Source organism: Falco punctatus (assembly GCF_963210335.1).
Source record: "Falco punctatus genome assembly, chromosome: 5".
NCBI classification, from domain to species: Eukaryota; Metazoa; Chordata; class Aves; order Falconiformes; family Falconidae; genus Falco; species Falco punctatus.
The window spans coordinates 41,152,291-41,178,312 of NC_137584.1; the positions used below are offsets into that span (position 1 = coordinate 41,152,291).

The window sequence follows — 26,022 nt, forward strand, 5'->3', positions numbered from 1 at the left end:
AACAAATATTTTTCTGCATTTCACTGTAAACATTCAAATTTTATTCTAGTTAGTACCAACAAGAAAACAACCTATCACAACAATAATCAACTGAGGAGAAGAATTTTACTCTGGTGACATATAAAAACATATGCCGTGAAAAAGTATTACTAGAAATACCTTATTTGGTAAGAAAGAAAATAAAATAGTACAGGAACAATAAGGCAATGGCAATAAAAGGCAGAAGCTCTTTTGCTTTAAGGACATACTGTGGTTTGACTCCTGAAAGCCCAAGTTAATATTTACTAACTCTAAGCACATTCAATAGCTTCAGATTTTTTCTTTTAGTGGGGCCACTGCTCCTTCTGTTTGAAGACAGAACAAAGCTGTGAATAATGCCTAAGAGCAAAACTAAACCAGAAGTAAATGACTTTTTTAATGTGAGACCTCCAACCTTAATTCCAGCTCCCCAGAGGCCATCTTTGACTCCTTCTCACACAATGCTCTCTCAGATGTCAACTGGGGATAAAGATACCTCCACAAAGAAACTGATGAAGAAACTGCTGCAGAGAAAGGTGAGCTTACAAGTCACTTTTGACACTGGTGAAGGGAAGTTAGGGCAGTGTCATTCAGAATGGCCGATTTAAATAAATGCACTGTATGAGGTTAACAGTGACTTACAGATAGCAAGGGCAGGCTACTTAGCTCTTCCACCAGTCACGGAAGGCTACTGCTCAGCTAAAGTAGTGCTCAAAATTAATTAGTTTAGGCTATTATGCAACACCTGCTGAACTGTTCGAAATGCATTTGTTAGTGTATCGTGTTACTGGACCCTTCTGAAGACTTGTTCTGACCCAGTCAAAAAAAAAAATTAGAAAAGAGCCATTTTACATGGATAAATTACTGTTCCTCTCTGTATCATAAGGGAGTCAGGGGGCAAAGAAAAAAAAGTCAGACTTTTTATTGTCTTAGTGACTGATGCAAGCAAGCAGTGCAAGTGTTAAGGTTGCCAGGAGTTAAGATGGAATGTCCCCAGAGAGGAACGAAATTAACCTCTTCCCTGATATGGACTGAATATTTGAGTTGAATTTTTATTAACATTTGATTCCCCTTCTGGTGCAGAAGCAGAATTCCACTTGAATAGAAACTTGTTTGACATCCATTGTGATATTTCATAATAACATGAAGGTTTTGCTTGAGTTTGTAATACATATAGTCATTTTTCAAGTAAATGGTTTATATTTAATACAGTACTAATTTCCTCCATCCCCACATCCTTTCAAAAGTTAGAAATGGATTTTTCAATTCCACAGCTAAATATGAATTTGAAAACTTCTGTTTATTGAAATGGTGTATTATATATTTTATTTATTTATTATGTCAGTTTACTTCTTTGTGTCTATATTGTTCATTGCATATCTCAGCATTCATAAGTTCAAGAGACCTTCTCATCTGTGGCTCTTGAAATACATTCCCTCACTGCTCTCACTCCAACTGCTAACATTAGGTGGTTTTGCCCTTTAGCCATGAAATAGTCAACAAGGCCTCTGAGACAGGTTTAGTTAATAACATATGAATACAGCAAATAAAAAGAAATAAAAAATTGCTAAGGATGCCATGTCTTATTAGAGCAATGTTTAGATATTTGACGGTTCACCTTCAGTTATGGAAGATAACTGAATGGATGGAGCTTTCATAATATATCAGGATTTAGAGTAGATCTCAGCATAACACAAAAATGCCCTTGCACACCATCCATTTATCAAAGCAAAACCTACATACAAATAAAATGCATACCACAAAGGTGTAACTATAAGTGCAACAGTTTAACGAAATATTTGTATTATAAAAATGTGTAATGGTCTTATATATTAACTTTCCCATGGAAAGCCGTTTTTCTACTACTAATTCAAAACATAATGTTAGCATTATTTAAAATCACTGAACTTTATTTACTAGAATCTAACAGAAAACTCTTAACTAAAAAAAAGTTAATAATTATAAATCTCCTTATCAATTGCTGTTAAATGCTTCATTTCATTATTTACTAATTTAATTACATTTATCAAAATTGTCATAAGTGAAGGATATCAGAAAATTTATACAGTATTTATCCCACTGCCTTACCTAGGAACTGAACTTGCAAAGAGTTTCTGTGTGGAGTAAGTAAGACTCTTGCTTTTGTTAGGTGCAAAAAAAATGAGCCTGCCTTTCATATTTGGTTCTCAATAAAAAAAAAAAAAAAAAAAAAAAAAAAGTTTTACGCCAACTAATATAGGTTGTCCATATACACTTTAAATCTTCATGAAAAAAATTTACTTCTTTAAATTGGAAAGGAAACATGTCTCTTTTTCATTGTCTTGCAGCACAAAAATTCAAGTGGTTTGACATTATGTTTATCAATTAAATAAAAAAATCAAACTATATTTTCCCATTCTTAAAAAATAATACTTGATTTATTCCTCATAAAACAGATTCACTGCATCATAAGGAGTTCTTTTGTACAGAGCCCTTTTGCCTTTGTGCAAATTTGTCTCTGTACAGATTATCTTAGTTGAGGAAGCATCTACATAACTGATGATTACGTTAAATACAACACAGCCTATAGAAAGTTATTATGCTGTTATTATGTCTTTGTCATCATATTTATTGATTTAGTATACTAATACTTTATTTGAAATAACATTCAATAGATCCTTGCTATCCTTGCTAGATCCTTGTTACTGTTTTTTGATATTAGTTATTTTTCTTCCCTAAGCTACCCTGTAGAAATAGAATCCAGAAAGGCTTCACTCATCTGTGTGTGTATAAGTGCATATTCAGCTACACAAGACAAAATAGATTCTAGACTGAAATATCTGTCTCACAATTACAGAATAAATTAAATTTATATCTGGATCTTCAGGAGACAGTAGATTTGAGACAATGCTAATTCTAGAGATAGGATAGATTTCTAACACAAGTACAAAGAGTTTGTCAGAAATTACTACTGCCTTTTAAATTGTGCTCATATTTAAAGTCATGATGTCAGGAAAAATGCAGAAGGCGGAGGAAACATTGCTGTAAGAACGTTCATCAAAAAAAAGTTACTCCCATATGTCATTACTAAACTAGCAGCTGTGTTGATGAAATCACAATTCTTTTTGGTGACATCCATATGGAATGTAGAGCTTTGACATTACCCTTCAGAAAAAGCTGTAGCCTGATTTTCTGCATGTAGCTGTATTAGGCAATTGTCAATTCCATTTGATATTTTATTCCAAAATAAAAATGTTATGGGCCATATATCTACATGAAATCCAGAGTTACATTTGGTGTGAAATATATTTTGGTGGGCTTTGTTCCTGATGTGAAGAAAATTGTCTGAGTCACAAAAATCACAGATTTATGGAATCATAGAGTGATTCAAGTTGGAAAGAACATGAGGAGGTTTCTCATCCATCCTCCCACTGAAAGCAGGTTCAACTGTGAGATCAGATCAGGCTGCTCAGGTCTTTGCTCAGTTAGGTCTCAAAAACCTCGGAGAATGGAGACTGCAGAACCTTCTGGGCAATCCGCTCCAGCGCTTGGCTGTCCCAGGGATGGCTTCATATAGAAGTTTATATCGGAAATTGTCTGTCTCAAGTTTTCTTAAACTGACCTGATTTTTCTACTCATAAACTATCAGGAATTTCCTAATTTTTATTACTATTGTATTCTCCTTGGGGCTTTGTTTTTGGAGTGCAAAGTCATGACATCCTTGGGAGTATCTTGAGAAAGCAGTTCTGCTTCCTTTATACTTCTTGTAGAACTTGTGATCTCTTAATCCTTTTCAGAATTCCACTTTGCCATTCTTAAAGTATGGAAATGGCCCTTTTGCATCAAGAGAGAAGAAATCTGAAATTATGAAGGTGTCCGTTGCACAGGGAACACACTGAATCTGAACCACACAATATTTTCAGAAGAACTCAGTAACCATTGTCAGTGACAGTAACAGCATCGCGTTTTCCCTGTGAATGAAGAAACACCCTTGATGCCCTGCCATGAAGATAACAAGGACATTATGATATATTAAGTTCTTATAATCGAGGTACATAAACAAATTTATATGCAAGTCATGCTAGACAGCCATAATCACTGTTTCTGACTTAATTAAGCTGTAGATCAGTATATGACATACTCGGTGTAGACAATAAGTGGAAAAGAAGTCAGAGATGTTGCTTCCTCCCCATGAATGCCTACTGCATTTTAAAATACTAAGAAAAGTCAGGGGAAAAACCAGGGAGCTGAGAGAATCAGGAAAGACTAAGGAAAAGCTACAGATCATTTTAAGACAGGGTTTAAATATGGGACATCAAATGTATCGAAACAGAATCGCGTGCAGAACAAGTTGCTGCACATCCAACACAATTCAAAATTTCCTATTTGTGTCTATCTTTATTAGCTATTTCTTCCTGTGATTTGTATGAAAACAAGATGAATAAACATCCTTTATATTGAAGGTGAAGAGTTTATTTTATATCATGAAATCGTATAGGGAAAAAATAGATATTAAAGAAGAGCAAATAAATGGCAACAGGCTGTACCTATTATGTGGCCTATCATCTTTCCTTAGTTGTCCCACCTGAGATTTTGTCTCACTACAAAAGTGAGATTTACTAGAATGTCCACTTTAAATTAAATCAGGCTAATGAAGGTAAGGAAGGGTCTGCCAGTAGTCACAAATCTGAATGTACAAACAGCTGAGGCAACAGGATTTAAAAAAGTAGATTATACTTCATGCTTTCTGGTTTATGATACGTATAATTCACCTTAACAACGAATGAGATTGCCAGGGCTCTAGATGCACTAATAGGCCATAAGTGTCCCGAGCAACCTCACCTGGGGCGTCCACCCAGGCCCCTGCCCAAGAGTTCCAGGGCTGGGCATTTGCTTTCTGCTGGATGGGCAGTAGGTGTGCCTGTGTGGAGCCTCAGTGCTGGCTGGGGCTGCTGGGCAGGTCCTGGGTCACTGCTGTGCATGGCTGTTGGCAGACCCTGTTACCAGCTGTCCGCTGCATTTGGATCCTGTGTGGGACTGTGCCCCACTGCTGACGGTCACTAGCCTGTTCTGGAGTTGCCTTTGGCTACTGGCTTGTCCTCCTTCATGGAGCTGCAGTGCTCTTGCTGCTCCCTGGCAGAGGTGCAGGTCCAAACCCACCACATACTGCCAGCAGGGCTGGTAGCTTTCCAGGTCACAGAGGGGCAGGGTGGAGAAGCCAGCCCTCTAGTTAAAGCTGCCCGTGAGCCGGAGTGAGTCTTCTGCCTCGTTCTAAGCAGCTCTGTTGTCAGCTGTAATAATGTCGTGTTTTGTTTTGTTTTTTAAAATGTGGCTCACAGACTGCTTGAGTATTCAAGATTCTTGCTTAAAGCATCTTCTAAGAATTATTCTTTTAATGAAGTTTACCATGTTGAAACTTTTGGTCAGTAAAAGCAGTATTCAGTAGTACAAAAACCTAAAAAAATCCCCAACAACCCACAACAGAAAGCTGGAAAGTATCATTTGCAAAATACCTGGACAGCGGAGTGTTTGTCATACCCCAGCTCCACCCAGCTTGACTTTAAACACCTTAATAAGGTTTAAATTCCCCTGATAACAGAGCATTCAAACCTTGACCACATGGCTTTGTCATAAGATCTGCCACTGTTGCTCTTTCAGTGTCACGTAGCGGTGGGGAGTTTAGCGCAGAAAGGTCACAAGATATTTTCTCATGCATCTCGGCTGGCTTTGGTCTCAGAGGCTGGAGACACCAAAGGAGCAGGAATGCCAAGAGCCAGCCTATGCAAGCATTCCCTTCATCGCTTGCATTGCTGGAGTAGCACCCTGTGATAGCAGTGAATGTTAAGAGACTATAAATATGGCAAGAATTCAGCAAGAAGGGCTTTTGAGCCTGCCTTAGGATTTGGATGATCATTCAAATGTTATTGGAAAGACCTGAAAATTAAAGCAACAGCTGCTTTTTCATTGGAGAGTCAAGCAATAGCAGACAAAATTAATTTCATAGTTCAGAGTACCTACTGACTGACTGGCAAAAAGTATTATTTTTGTACATACAGTAGCATACTGCTACTGTTAAAGTACACACATGTAAATAGAAGTTTTCTGCACTGATGCTCCAGCTTGCTGCTTTGTCAGTAACACCTGCCTTCTCACTTAGGATATATGGTAGTAACTGCCATGGCACACTAAAGTCCTGTGTGAAGAAAACTGAGCTCTACAAGTTAGCATGGCATGTTGCCTAAGACTTTGTCTCACTCTCCTACAGGGTTGGCTTCCTGGAGCAAGTTTACTTGGCTGTGCTGGTTCCAGTACCTGAACTAGGTTGCTCAGAGATAGGTTGTCTTACTGCTTTGTGTAACAAATACCCATATTGTCTGTCAGCTACTGGAAAGCAAGATATTTGCCAAGTGTTTTAATATGTGTATGCCACATCTCATGATAATGAAGCGTGCCTATTACACTTAAAAAGTCAAATTTCTAAATGAAAATGTTCAAAGTACCTGTATCTTAGTTTCTTATTAATTTCTTTGTTCACATTATAAACACAATTTTAACTCTACACCATTTTATTTCCTTTTTCAGTGTGGTGCAAATTATTCCACTGAACAGATTACATTCAGGGAACTGAATAGATTCCCTGATGACTGCATTTTAGGAGCCTTTGGACTATGTTTTATACAGTAAAGAAAACAATAACACATTCAGTATTAAATCATGACATAAAAGCACCTATAAAACTGACTGCTGGTTTTTTTAAATGACACTTAAATCCTGATTTATTTCCCTGAACGCATCACTTCTGAGAATCGGACTGAGATAGGTGTCTGGCTACAACTGCAGTTGCTTAACTACACGAATTTGCATCTTCACTTACTCAATGAAGTACCAGTTTCAAAGTCCAAACATTACTAAGCAGTCACAAAAACAATTTGACAAACGTTACTGCTCCTGTTGGATATCAGAACTAGCATAAGGAGAGATTTATGGAAGTATAAAAACTAATAAATATTCTCACATAAAAACTGAAAATAGTATTTTACTCATGCTATAAGAAAAAAGCAAAATAAAAATGTTGATATCCAAACCAGAAAAATACATATTTATGGTTAAGTGTAGGTTACAAATATGTCATCTAAATCCTTAATATTGATGTTCCAAATCAATTACAAATCTTCCATTTACATCTATGGCAGCAGTACCACATCCCTTGTTAGTAAGTGCCGTGAAGGAATGAATTTACAAACAAGATATCCTTTTTTTACCACCAACAAAATCCTTGTAGTAACTACCTTAGAGTTCCCAGATAGAAAGTCTGCATTAAGTGGAGATCAAGGTGAGAGTATATTTCTCAAATATAAGCATAAAAAAGATGTAGTAATTGTCTCAAACTAAATACTAAGATGGCAGGAAATGGAAAGATGAGGTCATGCTTAGAGAAAAACCCAATGCCTTCAACTAACCATGGTCTATTTCTTTTCTCTAAATCCTGTTGACCAATTCTGTATTTGGTCAACAGGCCTGTACTCTGTAAGCCATTTAGCTTCAGGTGGTCAAAACTTGTTTTAGTGTAATGGGGTGCTTATACCACTAAAATCTTTGCCCATATCTGCAAGGTTAATACTACTTAATTTTTCAAGACTTTTTTTCATCTCTACTTGTCCTGTCTATTGTAAAATGATTTGCCTTTCAATGAAGACTGCTTGCTCAGTATGAGCTATGGATTTACAGTAAGCTATTATTACATTTAAGATATGAGGATAATCACTGTTGTTTGACTCACCAAACTTGTTGTTTGTTTATGATCATAGAGAAACAGAGGAGGGAAAAGACAAATGTTAAGAGAACAAAGAAAAGGGAAAGAAATTAAAAGGATGAGCTTGAAAGAAAAATATGGACATATGTTCATATTCAATGCATTTATATTGGAAAGACATACCCTGTTATGTTATCAAAATTCAGATCAAAATTACATCTTGTTTTTGTTTTTGTTTTTTTCTTGAGAAATCCACACTGGTCATTGGGACTTGCTGCTCAGCCCTGGTTCTTATCAGTGGATCTTGAACAGTATACATGGAATGCAATTCTTTGGTAGCAGACATGGATGTGTTATTACACATGTATGAGTTGACATGTGTTTGACACATAAACACAGTTTAGCTTGTGATCCTGACATCTGTAGTTCAAGGTTAAGACCTTTTTATTTTGAAGTAATAAGTGTAATGTTTATTTTTGAAGTAATGAGTGTAATGAAAGTGAGCATCAATATGCTCTTTTGATGTAGTAGATATGAGCTTCATACTAAAAATAATTGAAAGCTGTGTTGCTTTCCTTAGGTACAGACTGTCTTCAAATCTGTCCAGTCTGAAGTCTAGAAATCAGACCTCACAGAAAGTTGTAACAAGCCTTCTACACTGTGTTCTTGCCCTGTCCCCTTTCGTGCTCTGCTCTTTTATTCCCCAGTCCACTGTACTCTCCTGTATCTATGCATTGTCTGTTACACAGCTGATTCAGACTCTCCCTTGCTCCCTTTTAAACCAGTGACAAAACTCCCATTGAAGCTCAGGACACTTTTCTGGTGATAACATTTTTAGCCTTTTTAGTTATAAAAGTGTTAATAGGTCTATTAAAATAGCAAAATAATTTTTTATGCTAATGAACATGGAAAGATAGACTAGTTCCTAAATATGAGAAATTCCTGAAAAGAGACCACACTTACCACAGAATGTACTTTCTTAATAGAGAGTAGGCTACAAAACTATGTCCGTGGGCCATGAGTACAAAAGAAAGCAACAAATTCCAGTGCTGTAATAAACAGTAACCTGACCATAATCCTATAAAACGAGTCAGCAAACGTGAAGATTGCTGACGTAGAACAGTAAAAATCATGGGGTTTTTTCCAAGGCATTAATAAAGTCTTCAACCCTGCAATAAAATGCAATGAAGTTTATGAATATACTTAAACCTAAGTAGAGCTTTCTCTGATAATCAGACACTGCATGTATTATTTCACTGTGCTTCTGCATTAAAAGACTAGTATATATTGATGTAGAGGGCCACTGAGGTATAGTGGCCATTAAACAAGATAGTAGGAAAGGAAAACATGAACACTGAATTACCTATCACCTTCCCGAGCTTTGCCAAATGAGTCAGAACGATTCCTTCATAAGTAAGCCTTCAACTGCTTTCAAGTTATAACTAACTTTGCATTCATGTCTTGGATTTCTGTATGTGTGCGTGAGCTAGAGGGTAGAGGGTAGTCTAGCAGAATCAGTAAATTGAGACTAACAGAGCTAACAGAGTTTGAGATACTCTCCACAACAGCTAATCCTGTGACAGCCATGAGCTTTATAAAGCCGCAGATGTCTGCACCTGTCTAAAGCTTGACAAAGTGTTTCAACAAAACAGAACCTGAGAGCTCAGAGATACTCTGTCTCCACAAATTTAGAGATTTTTTTTTCATATGTAAAAAAAATATAAAAAGATATGGTGGTGGATAAAAGGTAACTGGCCTAAATATTAAGGCATGAAAAAACATAGTCCAATATTTTTGAAACAGATCAGGGTAGTAGAAGCAATGTGCAAGAAGTTAGCTTAAAGACAGAAATTTTGTTAGTAAACCACAAAGGAGCTGGAATAAGTAAAGAACATGGTTTTTGGTGTCTGACAAACCAGAAAGGGAAACACAGCCTATCTCATAGTCCCACATTTTAAACTATGCAAGCTATGATTATAGTCATAAACAACAGACACTGTGTCTGTACGTAGGAAAACAACAAACGGTTCTTTTTTAGGGACTTTCTGTAGGAAGAACATACAATTTAGTCAACAAGGGAGTGGAATAACCTCTTGTGTTCTTTCCAGTGACTATAGTTCAAGTTCAGTATTTAGCAGAAGGAATGTTTTTGTTCTTTTCTGTGTGCTTTTTCTCTTCTGTCTATCTTTCCCCTCTTTCTGGCAAAGCATGGATTTTTTCTGTTCTTGCACCTGGTCTGACAAACAGTATCCCCACTATTTTTACATACTCTAACCCACAGCACTTTTTTTTCAGACAGCTGCAATTGCTGGGCTCTCTAACCAAGAAGGCAAGTTTCTGACCTCTGCCACCAGTGCCAACGAGCAATCTGACAGCATATAACACTCTAAGTAACAGTTTCTTCTGCTGCCTATAGTGAAAAACTGTACAGTGGTCGTAGTCCTGCAATCCTGTCCTGAAATCATCCTATCAACTCACTGACTTCATCATGAGATGGCTACTGAATTAATTTGTGAACATGTGTTATGTTTTCTTTCTTTCTGAAAACCTGAAACTGTTAGTAGAAGGAAAGGATAAAGTTCAGCTGAAGTGTGTTAAGTACTAGGTGGTTTCAAAGGTGATCAAATGTTATTTTAGAAACAACAGAAAATACTTCCTTAGAGTAAGTTTCATCATCACAAATATTTTTCCTTTTCCACAAAACACACACATTTTCAAAGAAGACAAACATGGGATAAGCTTTTTTGTGTCTTGGGCCTGAATGTCCCTGTGTAGTCTGATTACAGACAGGTTCAGAGGGCAAAACAGTTGCTCAGGATGGAAAAGGTAGGAATAAGTAAATTTTCCAGATTAAAACATAATCCAAAGTGAATATTGCTCAAAGCTTGACTTAAACCAAATATACTTTTTTGCTTTTGACATTTCCTGGGATTGTTAACATACCACAGAAAAATCCTGATATTAGAGGATTTTACTTCTTTCTGGAAGTCTTTTCAACAAACCTGATTTCTTACAGCTACTCTGTTAGTCTTGATGGTTCAGATTTGTTAAGAGGCATTGAAAGGCAAGGTAAACTCAAGGTAAACTTTAAGCAAGCAATTTACACTGTAACTTCAGAATTTTAGATGAAAAATAAGGGTTCTTTTGTTGAAAAAGAGCAGGTCATATGGTGAAGAAATGGTTTTTTGCTAGTGTGTTTGATACTTTGATTGTTATTATGTGAAATGCAAATGCAAGCATAAGACAATTTAATTCCAATGTGAAGGAAATTAAACTTGTTCATAAATTAAATGTGAATTATTTTAAAAGGTATTTTCATATGAAAATGATAGGATATGAAGAGCAGTAAGTCACAAAATATACATTATGCTGTTTTCATTTCTCCTTTTCATCAAATATATAGAAAAGTGCCTTTGCAACACAGGTGATCTGCTGACAGATAGTGAGACCAATATTTTTTTCCATTTTCAGATAGCAATTATAGCCTTCAAATGCTAGAGAATCTTAAGAAGGTTGAAAATAATTTGTGGGTTTTCTTGGACGCAATTTTTTAAAGAATATCCTTTAATCTTTTTATTCTTCTTTTACTTTAAAACATATTTGTTCCAGATGTCAGAACTTCATGCCAAAGTGTATACTTACCCAAAATACCAAGTTGGATCTGATTTATGTTTAAACTGTACGTATCTCAGTATCTCAGAGAAATTTAACTATACAGTGAAACCAGCAGTTTTCCTGCACCTCAAACGCCCATGCTTACTCCAGTTACTTTTGAGAAGACAAATATTGTAAAGTCTTAACTGCTACCACGTATTTGAAGTATAAATTAATCCCATTTGCATACAGATTTATCCCAAAAGGCATCTTTGCAGGATTTTGTAAAATGTCAAGAGAATCAAACTACTTTGGCCCAGCATAAAGGGATAAAGTTCCTCATGGGATAAAGTAATAAATGAATGGAGAATGAGAGAAGCTTCATCAGACAACCAGGTCAACCTATATGTAACTGATTATATAAAGAGAGAAAATCTGTCACATGGGGGAGATTGCTGTAGGGTCTAAAATTTAGGAGTAAATATTTCAGGGCTGGACTTTTAGAAATTATAATTTTTAAAATGTCAAAAATTCCTGCTGTCTTCTGAGTGTAAATACTGTGCTTGATCCAGTAGTCAAGTACAATTTTCCACAATAAAATGATTCTAATACTTTACAAAAAAAGCTCATGGCAGCTAAACTTTCAGCTTCGAGTTACAATGTCTGCTTACAGCTTCTTTTTTGGGAGGGAAAAAGTTCACATTTTGAATCAAATTATCCTTCAAAGAAATATGGGAGGATTAGAGCCCCTGTTTAAAATGAAATCTTCAGAACTTCAGGTTTTGTGCATGCCCTGGTGTTCTAGCAGGATCAACTCTATAGAAGTACACTTGGCCCTTCTCTACCTGAACATACTGTTATGTTTAAGTAAACTATTCCTATACCATGAAATACATAGTTTAAGCAGCGTATGAAGTTAAGGTTGCTATAGCCATCCTATGCTTTCCAGTTGTAAAAGTGGACCAATACTCCGAGGGAAAGTAATGAAGGGGCAAAAGATTGGAAGAATGTTTGATGGCAAGTCGATTCAATTGATAATGGCCTAAGAATATATCTCCTAAGGATCCCTTCTGTCCATTTCCAGCACCCTACTGTGCTCCTCTGTAACTGTAAGCATCTATTGGCCAAATGTTCTCTTACTGATTGATACATGACATAGCACTGAAAGCATGTTGATGTAATATCTAAAGGCTGGAAAGAACAGAGAAAAGATTCTTCTGGATCGCTCTTTCGTTCTTCTAGTACTGGAAGACACCAGAATGACATTGCCAAATATCTTGGTCCAGTAGATCAAGATTTTTAGTTGCCTCTCTAACATATCTTAACACTGCACATCTACCTGATCATTCAGCAGAGGTGCATTTTTGCAAGGTAACTACTACATTCTTCTGTCATCAAACCACTTGGGACATTTATTTCTCTGAAAAAAGTATAGCAGTCTTTTTTCCAAATATTTACCTGTTGAACCACTGGCTATGCTATGCCTCTTCCTTCTTTTGTCCATACCTCAGCAATGCTAAGAACTCAGATACACACTAATGTCACTGGGATCTCTGGGAGTTATTCAGCCCTGCAGAAAATCAGGCTTCATGTTATCTGTCTGCAGGACATTCACAGTATTTCCTGATGTACAAGTAACAACTTTGCAGGAGAAAAGGTAATATTGCTTCAGATTTTTGGATATTCTGCTGCTGGCAGGATTTGGCTCTGGAAGTGAGTACTTGACATTGCAAGGTACAATTACTGAACTACTGACCCTTAGAATGACAATGTGTGCTAACTTTTGTATATACTACTGGTTGCATTTAGCACCAAAATGTATATATATATTGGGTGGTTTCTACAATTTACTTTAAAAGTATCTATTCTATAGTGCCAGATGCTGACGATGTAAACACTAAAATGTGAGTTAGCTTCTAAACTCAGTTCTGTTATGTTTTTTTGGTACTACAGAAATAACATGCAGGACAATTAACATTTTTTTGCAAAAAATCTTAACATATGGTGCTGCACTTCATGCAAAAAACAAAACCAGAAGAGAACAATGTTCTGAAACTCTGATTTAGAACTGAACCCAACTGAAAATAAATTCTGGTGCAGCACATGGCACTACTGTGTAATGAATAATCAGCTCATAAAATTTCTGAATGAATCAACTTTTATTCTTTACTCTGTATTTGTCACTGAGTATTCTTCTTTGTTGTTTGTTCCTGTTCTCTACCAGGCAGCCCACATTCTACACATAAACAAATGTCTATTTATGGATTTATATTACATTAAGCAAAGTGAAGTAATTATCTGCTGTGTTATATGCTCCATCAAAATTAGTTTGACAGTTCATTTGGTTGATTTTAGCTATATAACATTGCAGAAAAATAGGAAATCAATAGAATTGCTAATAAGTATTTTGATTAAACTGGGTAACATGTTGTAATTCAATTCATAGATTTTGATTTAAAAAAAAAATAAAAATTCCACCTTTCTAGACTATGTGGCTTCCATTTATCACAGAATTCCATTTATTACAAATTCTGTAAGTAAGAAAAAATGAAACCAAGTGTAATTCAATTTTTAGATAAAATATTTAGCTACATTCAGTTTTAAAAGATAAATGGAAAGAAAAAATAATATGTTGATCTGTCTTAAACATTGTCATCCTATTTATCTTAATAGACAATGTCATTCCAAATAATTGCAAGATCTTCAGATTTCCGGCACTATAGAAAAGATGTTTCTGGAGTAAATTGCAGAAACCGCCCAAAAGCACAGGACGTACTATTTTAGAATATTATGAAAGAAAATTACTCTATATTGTACCTATTACACTTCAGGAGAAATCAAAGGTGGTAGGTATAATAGCAACGAAGTAATTTAGTGGTTGGAGTACACAATGGGAGATGTATTCTTGGCACAGTCAATAGGTGGGTATATTTATCTCAGACTCAATTTCTCTTTATACACATACTTAAGTAGGTCAATATTATCTTTTCAAAACAGTTACAAATCATCCAGTGAAATACCACAATAACATCAGAGAATTACACTACTACCGTCACAAGATCATCGTAAAATGTGATAAACCACCTCTGATATCTATTATTGAAAAATACAATAAAGGCTGTTAATAACAATTATTACCACTGGAATCTTCAGAATGAAAAGTTTGCTAAGCATTTGAGCTGGACAGTTTCTGCTATGATCTAGAGGTAAGCACAGCTGCTCTCAAGCCTCATGGGAAACTGAGCCCATTCAGAAGCACAGGGTGCCCTCAGTACTACAGGGGAACATTGCTTTGTTCCTGATTCAGTGAAGGGATTTCCCCCCTTAGCCAACAAAATTTCTCCAGTTTCTTGGCTTTCCTGTAGGTCATTCAGACTGTGGTTCCTAGCCCATGACAGCAGACCGTGCCATTTTAATGTCTCTTGACATCTTGTTATCTCTGACTTCACCTGTTCTCCCCAACTCACTCTGTAGTCTCATCTTCATTTTAATCATCTCTGACTTGATCATCTCATACTGTTAGGCCATTTCAGCATGCTAGCCTGATAGCAAATTATAATCTTCTTTTTGTTGGATCATATTTACTAGTAGGAAAAACAGCAGGGTATAGCAAGCACTGGACCTGGCCCAAAAGAATGGGCAGGAATGTACTACTATTGGTGGCAAAGAGAGATGGAAATAGGACGTAGATTAGCTTGAGCTACCGTGGAAGACCACCCATGTACAAAAAAGCCAAACCTTCCTATGCCAGGCTTATAAGATCTTGCATACCCTGACTAGTATAAAATTGAAAGAGATTCCAAGAACTATGCACCATTTAAAATGGATTCCTTAGATAATAAACTGTAGATTTTAATGCAAAGGTACAAATGCAAAGTTGTAATAGTTAACAACAGACATATAAATTAAGCTATAATGCACATCTTGTTTAAATGATTCCAGTGAACTTAAAAGAAAATACATAGGTCCAGTTTTAAAGTAATCAGTTGTTTTGTCATCAAAACTAAATTGTAAGAAAATGTACAAAAATGTGCTACACTTTGCCCTTATACAAAGTAGGAGAGTTCTGTAAATGTCCACACAACCACACTCACTGTCCACCTTCAGATCCCTATTTAAAATCCATCTTTGCCATGACGATAAAAAACAACCACAACAAAACCCCCATACACACCACTGCTAGGCAGCTGTTTTCCTGACTACTGTTTTCATGCTGGACGGAGTTGGTTTGTTGTTTTCTTGTGCTTTTCCTGTCTGTCTATTCTCTTCTACCTGTCAATGGCAGAGTTGTGCCCTAGATTGTGAGGTCTTTTGGGCAGGGAGTGTCCCTGTGTTTGTGCTGTGGGGACAAAGCAGTCCAGGGCTGTAGAACCCTACGAGGGAGGGCGACCACTTGACTTCAGAGAACACAGGGCCTAGATAGGGCACTTCTTTCCCCCAGGCTTGGAACATTCTGCAGGAAGGAGTCAGCCACGACAAAACCAAACCGGCATGAAGGATTTCCAGCGACTGATGACATCAGATTATTTGCCACTGTTTTAAACAGCCTGACTTGGTCCCTTCTGATCAGCTCTTCATTCAAGCTTTTTTCTGTTTTATCTCACATTAAATTTATTTCAGTTTCAGCCATACCTTTTTCCTATTGTCTCTGCTCTTTTTCTTTTGCTCATTCTTCTATATGAATTTATCTTTTTAAAAATGAAATATTACCTAAACATATTTAAGTTTGATGTAAAGCCTTGCACCTTTAGTTTTACGGGTGATGTAGATCTCTACTGCAAAGAAACTGGTCCTTATTTATAGGGTACTAAAAGGTGCAGTGGGAGAAGCAGGAAGAATTTTTATAGTCTCAGTGAGGCTAATTCTTGAATATTTGTATTGATCCCGTGTCTTGCTAGGAAAAAATGGTGAAAAATTGGCAGAGGTACAGTAAAGAACCACAAGGCTGAGGAAACACCATATAGTGTGAGACTTCAGAAGTGCAATGTGTTGTAGCTATTTAGAAAGACAGAACAGTAAAGACTACAGTATACTAATATCATCATGGGAAGAAAATACTATCTACTAAAAAGCTCTTTGATCTTAGGAAGAGGGATATCAGTAGGACAAAATGCTGAGTACCAAAGTCAAATTCAAATGCAAATTGAAAATTCAATGCAGATTAGGCATGCCATTTCAACAGTAAGAACATCTGGTCACTACAAGAAATGCAAACCAAACAGGGCGTTCAAATAAGGTGTGGATGCCTTTGTAGAAGCTAAAATTGAGTCAACCTTTGAGCTCTCCCTTTTTCAATAAGAGGCACATTTAATTCAAAGACACGTTATCAGGCATCAACATCAGAGTTGATGGTCTGCTTATCTCTTTGGCTTTGAAATCTGTGAACCTCCTGACATTCAGCAACTCAGTGGCCTCAGTTCTACCAGCCTTGTCTGTGCATTCTTCTCCTGATTCCACAGTTATTGTGCAATGGCTGGCTGTTTAATATAGAAGATTCTTTTGAAGTACTGAGTTAAAAGATCATTAACTCTTCTGAAGTCTCAAAACTCACTTCCAAATCTGCAGCAAAGCAAAAAGATTACCTACCTCATGTTGCTTACTAACTATAGAAATTACTAAGCCTTATTAGTTTATGAAGTTTGTTGCTTGTTAAGGTTTTGGGGACTAGGACCATTAGCAAAATTACACTTTTAAATTCATTCATCTCAGTAAACACAACTACAGATTTTGTGCAATTCAAGAAAACAGAGATATTAATCTAGAGGTTTTCAGGACATTTGGTACACCTCTCCAACAGCAAAAAAACACAGACTGCAACTGTATTAATGAAACAAAGAGGGCCAGAGCTTTGGCCAGGCACTGCTCCAGTACTGCCCGTATTGTCTAATTGTTAGCAAGCATCCAGGCACAAATGCTGAGCCACTGGAAAACAGGCTCAGGATATTTGATTTTCTAATACAGACATAGCCATCAAATCTAAGGCTACAATCCAAAACAATTTTCTCCCCTAAGAAATGGATTAAAAATGTCTCTTTAATAAATCTATCTAGTTCTCTCCTAAAGGTCATCATAGAATCCTGAATATGATACATAAATTGTTCCACAGTATAAGAACTACACTTGCAACTAGAACTTAATGTAAGTTGAGTTTGAAGCAAACAACTTTTAGTCTTTGGAAATTGCATTTATCCTCTGTGGGCAAAATGAAGAGCTATCAAGAGCTTATACCCTTTTTTGTCATGAGTAGCTATCTATGTCAAATGACTAAGTCCTCTCTCAACAGTTTCTGTCGTGTATAAAGGTCTAAAATGAAGCCTGTAAATTTCATGTTTCAGGGCATCTTTACTCATTCTAGAACACTTTGAAATCTTTCCAATATTTCCTATTCTTCTTGAAGTGTGAATATCAGCTTTGAACACAGCACTGTCACAATAGTTTATAATGAAATGTGCACAGACACCTTCTACTTCTACTTGATAGTCCTCCTCTTATAAACATTCTATTATCCCATTTTACCATAGCACTGTGCTGAGAATTCCTGTTGAGGCAGTGATCTCCAATGACCTTATGTTCTTTCCTGAGTTGTTTTCAAAGACAAGCTCTATTATGTAAGTAGAAGGTGTATACTTTGTTTCAGAGTTTACTACATTGCATCTATGTATATTAAAACAAATTTATTTCTCTACCAGCTGGTGATTAAGGGAAGTCTGGATTTGTCTTACTTATTTCATACATCGCCAGACATTTTTATCTGCAAAGGCTTTATAACTTTGCTTGTATGATCAATCAAACAATTGACAAATACCAGGTCAGGAAATTATTCCCTCTGAAAGATTTCTTTGATTGTGGCCATTGCTGTCTTCCCACAAATGACTGCATTTTGACATCTGCTTGTGAGCCAGTCCTTAATACACCTAGTATATCTGGTTAATTCCATACATTACACTTCTAACTGAAGTGTCATATATCGCCAAAACAAGTCAACTGAAAGATCCATGTGTACTATATCAACATGCAACATTAAATGGCCTGTTTGCAAAAGAAATGCTGTGTATATTTAACATCAACTTATCAGTCCTAAATTAATTGGGAAAGTTTACCTTCCCTGTTTATTCCAGGTTTTATTTGTCAAAATAATCTCTCCATGGAATTAGAATCAATAGTATTATTCCAGATATGCTAGTTGTAAATCCATAGTTACAGGTGCATTGAAAATGTGGTTAAAATTAATTCTGTTGATTTTTGAATAGGAAAAAAATAATGAAATATATTCTTCCCTAACTCAAATCAATTATTATTAGACAGAATATTTGTGAGTGTTTTCTGTGATTCAAATGAACGATTCAAAGTTAAATTTTTTAAATGACTGATTAAAATAACAGAACAAAACAGTGGGTTTCTCTAGTTTTAAGTACTTAAAACTCCATAAATGTGTTATTTACAATATAGGTAAATACTGATTAAAATCTCCCCGATAGGCTGTTTGTTTAATTAACAACATAAAGTGTTTCTATACCTTTTATCTGATTTTTTTCTACTTATCTTAAAACTTGTGAGAGAACAAAGATTTACAGAAATATCCTTCATTTACAGCCAAGTCTGTGCTATACCCTTACTCCCACTAGTGTCACATATTCCAGCCCCCGTTGCTACTTGTCAGATGTCTCACTTGCCCTCAGTCTGGTCCCCAGTGCTCTAAAGTGCCATATGATAGGGGATAGGTATATAGAGAGAAATACACATACACACATACATACTAATAGACACCCATGCATACATATACATGCAATGACCATAAAGATTGTTCTATAAAATTGGATTAGTTACTTGAACTTGTATATGCAAATGTGTTAAAAGTTAATGATTGCTAAATTGGTGAACAAATCATAGCTCATGATACTCTGGGTTTTTAATGCTTGACTTCAGAAATTGGTATCAGCAACCTTAACTACATATTAGCACATCTTCTGTAGTGGTAGCAATCATAAAAGAAACTAGAATGCAAATTCAGTCATTGATTTTTCTTTTCCTTAATGTTTGTAGTTAATTTTAAAGGATGGAGAGAAGATCCTATTTTCTAGTGGCTGAAGTTCAATATGAATATAATAAAACATTGCTATAGCAAACTGTTCACAGTGAAATTCCTGTTAAGTCCCATATCGTTCATTATGTTCTAATACAGCCAAAGCAATGTTATAAAGGATTAAGCTCCCATAATACTGAGCAATTATTGAAGTACATGGGAGTTGTTACAGTTTAATTTAAATGAGGACATCATCATCCATTTGGTGCTGATTTAAGAATACACACTTGAAACATTTCCTACCTAAATCAATAATGAACAGTACGTGATTCCCTGCACTTCTATTTTGAGTGACTCATCTGTGAACTGTGTGGAATGGAAATTAAGATAATGTGTTGTGACATACTATGTTCTTTGATGGAATGATGTTTTCATTTGCTATTGCAGCATTCTTTTCAGTGCAAGATTTTGGTGAATTTTCTTGAGTGGCCAGGGAGCCCTGAAGGTATATCAGCTAACACTAACTTTTTAAACCTGTAATTCAGCAGGTAGAACTGGTTTAACAGCTCTGGGAGCCAAAGCTAAACATCTCAGTTTCTCTATTTTTTTTTTTTTTAATAGTAGTAGAATTCTGCTGCCTAATTCTTGTGTTTGTAACTTCTTTTGCCACTGAACCAAACTCCACAAAATGCAAGCTATTTAAACAAGCTGCAAAATATAGTTATCAGCCTCTATAATACGCCATCATTTTCACGTATATATATACTCTTTAGTTGCATATCATGCTAGCAAGTGTTAGAAAACTCCTTAGCAGAGAAGATAGTAAATACAATCTATCCACAATGCCTTGTTCACATGAAAATGTGAAATGTCTTTGCCTTACACCACCCAGACACTTCTGTTGTTTTAACGACAAAGAAGAAAATAAATAAATAAAGACAATATAATAATTGCAGAAGGCCAGATCCTAACAATAGCAAATGTCAACCGTCTGCATCACAAACAAGATTTGGCACAGAGACATGTAGAGAGAAAACTGCATGTCACTGAAGTCGATAGCAAAACCACTGCTAATTCCAATACTCAGGAGTTTGTACTGGATGTTTAAAAGAAAGGTAAATAAACATGTATAATTTAAACTGAAAACAGACAAGCTGATTTTTCAAGGAACTACAAGGGGCTGCTCTCAAAAATGCAAAAGAAGATGAGATTTTTTAATTACTTTTCATATGCTGTCAAGTACAAGTTCCCATAGCACCCCCTTTATCCTTTCATTATATGGTTTCTGAAAGTCTTCCATACTGGTATCTGCAAAAAATCTGTGCATTAAGGTAAGCCTGAAGCGCACATGTTCAGAATCTTGCAAATGAGATGACTAATATGCATGAAACCATTGGACTCAATATCCCGAGGCATGAGCAAACTGTCACCACTGACTGGTGACTCAGAAGTGCAAATGCTTCCTTCAATCTAAAAAACATTAATGTGGGAGAAAGACAGATGTTAGTAAAGAATACAAGACTTACGCTATAAGTCTGAAGATTAATTTCTCTTCCTGAGCCTAATCAGCAGTACAGAAAAAAAAAAAAAAAGGCATAAATGCTTCTGATTAAGTATATTTCTGTCTTTGTTACTCCTGTTGTATATGATTTGTGTTGCTGTAAACAATCCTCTCCATACTGTTACAGAACTAAGAGCAGAACCAACCTGTTATCCACTAGCTGTCTGAAGAGGGACCGTATTTATCTAGAGACGGAAGCAACGAAGGTCTTTTACAAATTGAAACTAGTTTAACTAAACATGTATATTTTTTGTTTCCAGCCTGCATTACTTTAAATTGTCTAATCTGTTACCTATCATCAGTTTTTCATCAGTTAGATTTATTTTCTCCAGCACAAAGGATGTTTGATCATCAGCAGCCATCATTACAACTGCTGAATAAAGTAGCACATGGTAATTGTGTAATTTTATTTCAGATCAAAATATGCTTTGCCAATATTTATCTTCCTTTGATATATGATGCACATTTTCAATTTTTACCACATTTACAAAGCTTACTGTTTATTTGTGTCCTTGTTCAAAGAAAACTGCTGACTGAGATCTACCAGGAGTTTATCTTGTTGCCACTGATTTTATCTTCCTCTTGCCTTTTTCACAATTAGTACTGCGTATTTTAAGATTATCTGTCTGGAATATGCTCTATTCTACTGAACAACCTGCAAGCAACAGAGTAGCATAGCACTGTCACCACTCGGAATGTAGTAGGCTGATAATTTTGCTCGTAGCAGGCCACAGAGGGGTGCAGAAGAAACATGACATCTTCTTGAAATGAGCCAAGTATAAAGATCTGAAAGGCAGATTCTAAGGCTATTGCTGAGGGGCAGATTGGCTATGTACAAAAATTGTTTACACAGAAACTGTGTTGCAAAACTGCATGTACGAGAGGGTTTCTTGGGAAGAAGAAATATTTAATGGTCATTCTAATGACCGGTCTTTATGAAATACAGTGATTGAGGAATCTCTGAAACTTCAAGACAGATGTAATTTAGCAAGTCAATGTAGAACAACAAATACATTTTCAAAAATTTCGGAATATATGGCAGTCTTAATTGAACCTGGAATTTGAATATCAGAAAATATAATTTTCTCCAATTTTATCAGCTACTTTAATAAAAGAAATTTCTCTACGTACAATGCCTATCTTAATTCCTTACAATTTCACTCAACTCTAATTAAAAAAAAGTCAGTTTGACAGCTCATTCCACCAGATGGAACTGTTCATAATACATTTTTAAGTGTTCTTATTCAGACATTAGCACGTATATCATATGCATTATGCACAGTATGTGTATGCTGAGAGTCCACCACTGAGACAAAATGACAGAGCTACTAAGCACCCTGATCTTCTTCTGGACAGATTTAACTAAACAAAATGAGGGAAGACCACATTTTAGTTATAAATTCAGTTACAGTAGAAATTGGCAATAATCAGTGTATCCTGTTCTGTCTTTTTCCTCAGGCAACTGAATACTTAGTGTCCAAGATTTTGCTTCCTAAATGTTTCAAAGTTGAGCATCCTTTATGGAGGCATTGCCATTGATAATTAGCATTGATAACTGGCATTTTGGAACAGTAGATAAGTGATTCTTGCCATAACAAGAAAAAAATAATCAAAATGCATACATTTTTCTGTGATACAGAGTAGCTTTCTGACCCTATCCTGTAGTTCTATGGAAATTCTTGCATCATTACTGTGAAATTATGCAGCATATTTTACACAAGCAAAGTTTTGAGATTAAAACCCTAATGCTTAACAAAGATTAGGTGAAAAATAATATCTAGCTAATTAATAAAGGAAAATTATTGCAAAATAAACAGGGTAGATAAGAATCCCCAGCACGTAAAGGGATAGTCTTCCCAGCTCATGCTGGGACTCTACATGTAGGATGATAAAAAGAAATTCCCCTGAGCAGATTCATCCTCTGTCCTCTGCAGCTTTACCTTATGCTGAAGATGGACCTTTCTGAATGAGGGAGCTTCAAACTACTTTTTAGCAGGCTCATTATCACAAGTGTCAAAGCTCTGCTTGGACAAAGTAGAGAATCAAGACCATTTTTAATCTTGTGAAACCATTTCTTAACTGTTAACAAGTGAAGAAAAAAATGTAGACATCAAAGTACTGTCATTTCATTGGTAATAATTGCACGTAGCAAGCCTCAAACACACACTAGCCTTGTTTGAGAGAGTGACTTGAAAGATGCAATTTACACAACATGTGCAGACTGAAACAATATATTCTTTGATTCTACAGATCACTTACAGAGATCTGGTATACAATGTTGATCAGTTATGTACAACTAGAAGCTAGGACTTCTTGCGTTTACCAAATGCTTTATGCAGAGTCCCTGGGAAATGCTGGCATTTTTCTGAACATTTTTCCAGCATTTTCTTAATATTTTTAAAAACATTAAAAAATTTATAATAGACCATCTCTTTTAAGGAACATTAATATTTTACTTATATGCTGTTGATACTTACTGCTCAGAATTTCTCTTGTAAAAATATACTCACTACTCCACAGAAACAAAGCTTTGTAGCTTTGTTGTAACATTTTGTCTAAAGCTGTGAACGATGGCATGATGAACAAGCTCCATTTCCAAAAGATAAAACAAAGCTCAAGGAGTGGATGAAAGTATTGGTGGCTGGCTTTTTTTTGTAGATTACTCTATTTAGGTACTTATTGCTATAAGCTGACTGTGTGTACTTCGAAAAGGAATATTCCACATTGACATGCATTGTAAATGTATCCCCAACTAGCACAGATGGCATAAAATGCTTAATGTTGTTTTCAGACGGCATGTCATGCTGTGGGAAGATATGGCTGGAATAAATACATTTTATTTTGCCTTCTGACATTTTTCCATATGATTTAATTATTCAGAGAATAGTGTAAAAGAGAGCTTCAGTATAAGTGGGGTCTATGATATACTCATAAGTGAATTCAATACTTTGTCAAATACATTTTAGAAAATAAATTTGCATGACATGTAAATAATATAACATTTGGTTGCACTTGGTTTAGCTTATGTATTTTGCCCAAAGGAACAGGTGATTATGAGTTTACTTTCCCCTTCATCTATGTATTCTGAATAGTTTACATAACAAGTGATTATTCAGATATCACTGTATAAATCCACAAAATAATTCTTTCATTGCCAGAGAAATAAAAGATTGATTCTACCCTTTTTTCATTATGTCTTTTGATGTAAAAGAAAGAAACTTACAATAGTCGCATGCAGCAGTGGAAAGAAAAAAGCACAGATTTTGTGTCAGCTCTGTGCAGATGCAGAGGAATCAAGTACAATAACCTTTTACATGCATTACTCAAGAAATAGCATTGCACAGATACTTTTTTTCCTATTGCAGAACAAAGAGCCTGAGTTCATGCATCACTGAATGTGAGGCAGCAGCTTCCCATCAGGGACCGGCTCTTGGGGAGCCCACAGGCAAAACAATGCAAACTGTAATTAGAATACTTTTCTCTCCCATTCTGGGAATAAACAATATTTTCGTTGTTCATGTTTACACAAATAACAAAATGCTCAGCTGCATTGTAGTAACTATAGATGATACACTAACATTGTTGTTATAAATAATATATGCCAATGTAATTTAGGTTTTCTAATAAATGTAGAAATTCTTTAAGCATCTTCAACCTCCTGAGTTGCTCAAGCATGCATTTTCTGCATAGTATATGACGTATTTTCTGTAATGTCTTTTCTGCTTAAGTATTTTCAATCAAATGATATTAAGCATCATCACTTTCAAAAGTATTTAACTTCTTATATCACTTTCTTCAAAGCTTTTGAACTGTAGCTAAAATACTGAGGGAGTACTATAAAAAATAATAAATCTGCTTGCCTGACTTCAAGTAATAACTACAGAATTTCTCAAATTTATTTTGGTCCAATAAAAAAATAGCAGTAGCATTTTTATTCCTCACAGTCATAATTAGTTGATAGTCATGGAGGTCTTCGCATTTTAAGCTAGACCTCTGCAGCTGTTTTTCTTCCTTACAAGCCCTACCTACCTCTAAATTAATTATTTACTTTAAGAAACAAAACATACGGATAAATTTAATATCTAATATCATTGCGTAACCTATTTATAAATGGAAGTTATACTTCTAAAGTGCAAAACAAAGCTATTAATATTTTATTATTACTCTCAATTATGCCTCTAACATACTGTTGAGAGCAGACCTTCACTGGCTGGGGATGGGTTAGAGGTTTAATACACTTTGTCTGAGTTTTATGATTACCTTTAGATCATTGTATTCGGAATGCATGCTATCATAATATTAAGATATATACCAGCATGATAACTAACCCCATCTAATGTTAAATGGCTAACAAAAAAATAATGGCAATTACACAACATGGTCAGACTGGTGTAAAAAAAATACAAGTTTACTACTTGTATGGGTAACAAAAGTACCCCTTCCATTGAATAAGCAAAAAAAGCCAATAAAGAGTGTGTTTTTAAAATCTATACCACATATGAGAAAGTAAAGTAAAGGTTTATATACAGGCAAAGATTTAAATTATTTTGGTTACTTGCAGCATAGGTACTTCTCCATGGGAAGCCATCCAAACATACTACAGGTAGCAGTTTATATTCTAATAAAATTATCTTTAGAATACACTTGACAAAACAGCTCAAGACATCAAAAGGGTGTAAGATGGAGTCTTGTTAGAACACAGTGAGTCAGCCTTGAGTGGATTTTTACCTCTTGTTACCATATATCCCTTCCACAGATTCTAAAATAATAAAGGCAAGGGTACCTTTCGAGAGTTCCCTGACAAATCTGACTTTGCTAGAATCATGAACATTTTTGAATCTGTTAATCCCTAATTCAGCTGTGTTCAGTGACAAATAGCCTTAGAACATGAAAACAAAAAACCAAAAAAACCCAACCCAAAACCAAACCCATGGATCTTCTCAGTTCTAATATTTATTCATTTTTTTGTTTTCTGAGAAAAATTAGAACTTTTAGCTATCATGAGGTTAAACTGGGATTACAGAATTTCACAGAATTATTTCAACTTTCTGTCCAAAGCTGCTAGACTTTGGGGATCTAAAATCAGGTACTTAT

At 35.6% G+C, this 26,022-nt stretch overlaps 2 protein-coding genes across 5 annotated transcripts in view; one reads left to right on the forward strand and one right to left on the reverse strand.

Moving 5' to 3' along the window:
- LOC308065066 (uncharacterized protein) overlaps nt 1-24,111 on the forward strand; it is a 119,756-nt gene extending 95,645 nt beyond the window's left edge. The window contains exon 4 of the mRNA XM_080390582.1: nt 445-24,111. The gene's annotated coding sequence lies outside the window, so the exon portion shown is untranslated. The remainder of the gene's footprint in view (nt 1-444) is intronic.
- Nucleotides 1-26,022, reverse strand: part of PACRG (parkin coregulated) — a 291,943-nt gene that overhangs the window by 87,391 nt on the left and 178,530 nt on the right. The window lies entirely within an intron of this gene.